The sequence below is a fragment of the Physeter macrocephalus genome, chromosome 9, assembly GCF_002837175.3.
Source record: "Physeter macrocephalus isolate SW-GA chromosome 9, ASM283717v5, whole genome shotgun sequence".
Lineage (NCBI taxonomy): Eukaryota > Metazoa > Chordata > Mammalia > Artiodactyla > Physeteridae > Physeter > Physeter macrocephalus.
The window spans coordinates 12,784,675-12,790,691 of record NC_041222.1 but is presented as its reverse complement, the minus strand read 5'-3'; the positions used below and the strand labels follow the sequence as shown (position 1 = coordinate 12,790,691).

At 36.3% G+C, this 6,017-nt stretch overlaps 1 long non-coding RNA gene across 2 annotated transcripts in view; it reads right to left on the bottom strand.

Moving 5' to 3' along the window:
- Positions 1-273: 273 nt before the first annotated feature.
- The window catches only part of LOC129392398 (uncharacterized), a 15,379-nt gene continuing 9,635 nt past the window's right edge, over positions 274-6,017 (bottom strand). For both annotated transcript variants that reach the window (XR_008618172.1, XR_008618173.1), the window contains 2 exons: positions 3,928-4,047; positions 274-3,750 (listed from right to left, as the gene is read on the bottom strand). This is a non-coding gene — a long non-coding RNA (uncharacterized lncRNA). The remainder of the gene's footprint in view (positions 3,751-3,927; positions 4,048-6,017) is intronic.

Genomic DNA, 6,017 nt, shown 5'->3' with positions numbered 1-6,017 from the left:
TTATTTTTTGCTTTTATTTCTTTTGTCTTGAGAGACAGCCCCCAAAAAACATTGCTACAATTTATGTCAGAGAATGTTTTGCCTACGTCTTACCTATATTTTAAAATCTCATGCTTCATGGAGTCCTTGTTTAATTACCTAAATAGGGCAAATAAGTATTTTGCCCAAAGGTTTCCTCTTATCCATGTTTGTTCTTCCTTAAAAGTACAATTCATATGTTTTCACATATTATATTCTTCTACTTCATTTGTGATTGTTGTTTTTGGCATGGGTTTCTGCTAGAATTGTTTTTCCTTGTCTGTGTAGGGCAGGGAAGGGTACCTTATTTTTGAGTGATGGTAGTTCTATTCTGATCTTAAATTTACTAAAGAATAGTGTGAGTCATTGAGAGATCATAAATCTCTCCACTTACCTGTGAATTATTGAATTTTTTTTTTTTTTTGCTTTTGATTCAGCTAGAGGGCTAGATATCAGTGGTTTATATTCTCATTTCACCTTTCAACTACTTGGTGGGTATAGTGGAGGGGGAGTGACTATGTCAGGGTTCAGATCAGTAGACTACTGGCAAGTAAGGTATGCCTTCTCTCAACACCTTTTCACAAAATACTTTGAATATTCTGCTGAGTACCCACATTTGGTTGGGCACCTTTCCCTCCACTCTTATTAAGATAAGAAGATCCTCCTTACAGAGGACTGGTTCTATTCTATAACATACAATATAGCAGAATTAAATATAGATATGTGTGTGTAGGCATGGGTAGGTATATATACTTATATTTCCAAGCTTTACCTGCTGAGAAGGCCAAACAATGACACGTCATTAACTTATGCCCACATTTTAGTTTTTAAATACTGTTCCCCAGTAAAAAGAACCAGGACTCCTCAGAGAAGTCATTGTTTCCAGGGCTGCAGAAGCAAAAATACTAAATGAGCCTAGAGTATCTTGAGGCGCTAAAAAGTAAAGAAGTACTTATAAAATGATAGGGACATGCCAAAAGGGCACAGGAGTCTACTGAAAGATCTCCCAGTGACCAAAAGGGAAATAGTTTGAGCAACAAAATAAGTAACAATAGTATTGTATAACCCATAAAGTAAAATAACCATGAGCCAATACTGATACAAATAAATAGTTGAAGAAACAAATAAGTGAAGGAAAAGGGATAGCTCTTCCTTACAGATGAATTCTAATTAACACGCATAGACAGAATATGGGAAATAGAAAACCATCGTTAGAATAATTGCTGCAGACAAGATCCACCAATGGATGCTAAAATTAGTGAGCAAAATTTTAAGGATAGGATGGCATAGTCTAAAAGTATCTCCCCTGAGATATTTGTTAATTATAAAGAGAAAAATAGTAATTTTGCAATAAAGAAACCCAGCAGATACCATCTTAGCTAAGCAATCAAGGTTAAAATTAACAGTAATATGACATGTTGACATGAACTCCTGATAGACTGCACTGACAAGGTTACATTGCTCCTATGGTATTTTGGCCAGAAATACATAACTCAATCTAATCCCAAGAAAACACTAGACAAACTTGAAATTCAACAAAATATTTTTTCTTTGTTGCACTCTTCAAGATTGTCTGTATCATGAAAGACAAAGACTGATGAAATGTTACAGATTGGAGGTTACTAATGAGACACTGACAACTAAATGCAATGTGAGATCCTGCAACAGAAAAGGGAGATTAGTGGATAAATGGACAAAATACAAATGATATTTGTTTTCTGTTGTTGTGTAACAAATTACCATGTGCAAATTTAGAAGCTTAAAAGAATACACATTTGTTATCTCAAAGTTCTGTAGATCAGAAGTCCACATGGGCTTGACTGGGTCTCTCCTTAGTCTCACAATGCCCAAGTTAAGGAATTGGCCAGCTGAGGCTTTTATCTGGACTGTCTGGGAAGAGTCAGCTTCCAAGCTCTTTTATGTCGTTGTAAGAATCCAGTTCCTCATGAATGTAGATCCAAGATCCCTGTTTCCTTGCTGGCTGTCAGCCAGGGATTCTTGAGGCTGTCTGTGTTCCTTCTTAGGTGGCCCCCTCCATTTTCAAAGCAGCACTGGTGAGGCTAGTCCTTCTCATATTTTGAATCTCTCTGACTTCTCCTTCTGCCTTCCTCTTCTGCCATCAGCCAGAGAAAGCTTCTGCTTTTAAGGGCTGTTATCTGAGTCAGGTAATCTCCGTTTTCTAAAGTCAGCTAATGTGGAACTTTAATTACATCTGCAAAATCCCTTCCAAGCAGTACCCACAATTAGTGTTTACAAAACCAGGAAATGGGAATATTGTTGGTGGGAAAAACCTCTAGAATTCTGCCTACCACACAAATAAAGTCTGTAGTTTATTTAATAGTATTGAGCGATTTAATTTCTTAGTTCTGATAATTGTATTTTGGTTATACAAGAGATTAACATTAGGGGAAGCTGGACGGAGGGCATTCAGGAATGCTCTGTAGAAATTTTACAATTTTTCTGAATGTCTAAATTTTTTTCAAAATAATTTAATACATAAATTATTAAGCATAATAATAAAATGACCACCAAGGAGAACTTGAGAAATTGATTTCAAAGGCAAAATTGAAGGTCCTTTTATGTCCTTTTCTAATTCCATTTCTAATCTCTCCCACCCCAGTGTAAAGAGTGGTAATCCTATATCCTTGCTTTCCTTATAGTTTTAAGACATTTGTGCAAATTCCTAAACCATAAGAACTTTATATAAATGGTTGAATATTTTAATATTCTTCTGCCATTTGTTTTTTCACTCAATATTATGATTCTGTGATCAATTCCATGTAGTTCATTAATTTTCAATGCTGTGCAGTATTTCTCTATGAGAATATGCCACAATTTATCCATTCTCTTGATTGATATTTGAGCGGTTTCTAGTTTCTCCTTGTTGTCGTTGTGCTATTATAAATATTTTTTCTCTGAATATTCTTGCACCTATCTCCTGAGGCACTTACAGAGATTTCTCTAGGTCCTGCAGGCTAGGTTATATGTTCAGGAGTGGAATTGCAGAGTCATGGAATTTGCTAATCTTCATCTTTACTTTGTTTCCAATGTGATTTTATCAATTTTCACTGCCACTATTATCAAGTGTTTGAGAGCTCCAATTGCTCATACTCTAAATTGGTATTGTACAATTTTAAAATTTTGCCAGTGAGTTTAAAAATGCCTTGTGTTTGGGCTTCCCTGGTGGCGCAGTGGTTGAGAATCCGCCTGCCGATGCAGGGGACACGGGTTCGTGCCCCGGTCCGGGAAGATCCCACATGCCGCAGAGTGGCTGGGCCCGTGAGCCGTGGCCACTGAGCCTGCGCGTCCGGAGCCTGTGCTCTGCAACAGGAGAGGCCACAACAGTGAGAGGCCCGCGTACCACAAAAAAAAAAAAAGAAAAAAAAAATCCTTGTGTGCCCTAAATTTTCATTTTCTAATTATTAATACAATTGAATATAATGTCATATTTTACTGGCCAATCATGAATCTTCTTCAGTATAATATCTGTAATGTATTTTACCTATTTTTTTCCATTTGACTATTGTTGTTTACTTATTGGTTTTTAGGTGTCCCTGGTAATAACTATAGTAGATATCTTCTTCCAGAATGTGGCTTCTCTTTTCATTTTCTTTATAGTGTCTTCTGCTGAACAAAATCTCTTAATTTTAACAAAATAAAATGTATCAATCTTTTTTTGTTTATGTTTTGGGCCTTTTGCTTAAGTTTCTGTTCAGTATTATACCATAGTTCCTGTACAGTAAGACAAGAAACAGAAGTAAAAGATGTGAATATTGGAAAGGAGAAAACAAATTCCCATTATTTGCAATTGATATAATTATATAGAAAAATCCAAAAGTTTGTTAAAATTAATGAGTTTAGTAAGAAGTCTAGGTATGAGTACGTGAAAATCAGTTGCATTTTACATACCAGCGACAACAATTAGAAAATATCACTTTTAGAGGGAATTCCCTGGAGATCCAGTGGTTAGGATTCCACACTTCCACTTCAGGGGGCACGGGTTCAATCCCTGGTCGGGGAACTAAGAGTCTGCAAGCCGAGTGGCATGGCAAAAAAAAAAAAAAAAAAAAAAGAAAAGAAAGAAAAAAAGAAAATATCACCTAGACATGATAATCCCATTGCCACAGAACTATACACTTAAAAATAGTTAAAATGATAAAATTTGTGTTTTGTACATTTTATCACACACACACAAAGGAAGCTATTAAATTTTGTATAAAAACAAAAATAAAAGATACTGAGGAATAGATCTAACCAATATCTGTAATACCTTATGGAAAGAAAAATGAAACTGTATTAGGAAAGACCCAGCCTAAAGAAGTGATGTACCATGTATGGAGTAGAAGACACTAAATTGTAAAGATATAGTTTCCCAAAGTGATCTATGGATTCAAAGCAATCCCAAGCAATATTCCCAGGAATTTGATGAAATGATTTCTAGAATAAGACAATCTTGAAGAATAATAATGTGAGAGGATTTGCCTCACCAAATCTTAAAATTTATAAAGTCAGATAATCAAAATTTAATATTGCCATAGGGATCGATGAATTATTTAATGGAACAGATGTGGGCATATATGAAAACTTGATGTAGGACACAGAAGGCATTTAGATCAATGGGGAAAAGAGTGAAAGTTTATCTCTACCTCATTACAAATATATCAATAGATATCAACCTCATACCCACATACAATGAGCAGCTCCAGGTGACTCAAAAAGGAAAGGCAAAATTTTTAAGCTTTAGAATAACATTTAGGAGACTATCTTTATGACTTCAGGATAGAAAATGAGTTCTTAAACATAATTTCAATTTAAAGACATCCACACTTTAGTAATTCCACTCCTGTATGTACATAACCTAGAGAAACTTGAAATGTGCACTAGGAGACATATGAAAGAATATTCATAGCACCACTGTTCTATATAATAAACATGATATGGAAATAACCCAAATGTCCATCAACAAGAGAGATGGGCAAATAAATTGTGGCATAGTCACACAATGGAATAGTATACAGCAGTGAAAATGAATAAACTACAATAGGCAATGATATAGATAAATCAAAACAAAATACTGAATGAAAAAGCAAATCAGGGACTTCCCTGGCAGTCCAGTGATTAAGACTCTGCATTCTGGGGGCACAGGTTCAATACCTGGTTGGGGAACTAAGATCCCACATGCTGCGCAGCATGGCCAAAAAAACCCAAAAAACAACAGAAAACGTAAATCTGAGAAAACTATATATACTAAGATACCATTTCTATAAAGTTAAAAAGGAAGCACAACCAAGCAAAGCTAACCAATATATTGTGTACACACACACACACACACACAATTTTATAAAAGATGACAAGGGAAAGATAAACACAAAACTCAGTGGTTACTTCTCGAGACGAGGCAGGGAGATGGAATCCAGAGAAGCACATGACTCATTTTCAGTCCTTTAGCTGGGTGATGGTTTCACAGATGTTTATTATTATCTCATAATTTACATATATATCATACATATTTTGAATGTATCTTATACACACACACACACACACACACACACAAAATCTAGCCTGTTTCTGTCAGCATTGATATAGGTCCCCAAACCTCATCATTTAGGGCAGCATTTTTCAACCTCAGCACATTTTGGATGGGATATTCTCAGGAGGATGGGATGTACTGTTCTGTGTATTATAGCATGTTTAGTGGCATCCCTGGACTCTATTCACTAGATGCCAATAACATCCCCCACACAAATGTGACAGCTAAGAATGTTTCCAGACATTCACAAATATTCCCTGGGATGCAAGTTCCATTAAGAACCATTGTCTTAGGGATATCCGTATTTTCTTCCAATTAATTCAGTCATTTAAAATGGTGGGTTAGGGCTTCCCTGGTGGCGCAGTGGTTGAGAGTACGACTGCCGATGCAGGGGACACGAGTTCGTGCCCCGGTCCGGGAGGATCCCATATGCCGCGGAGCGGCTGGGCCCGTGAGCCATGGCCGCTGA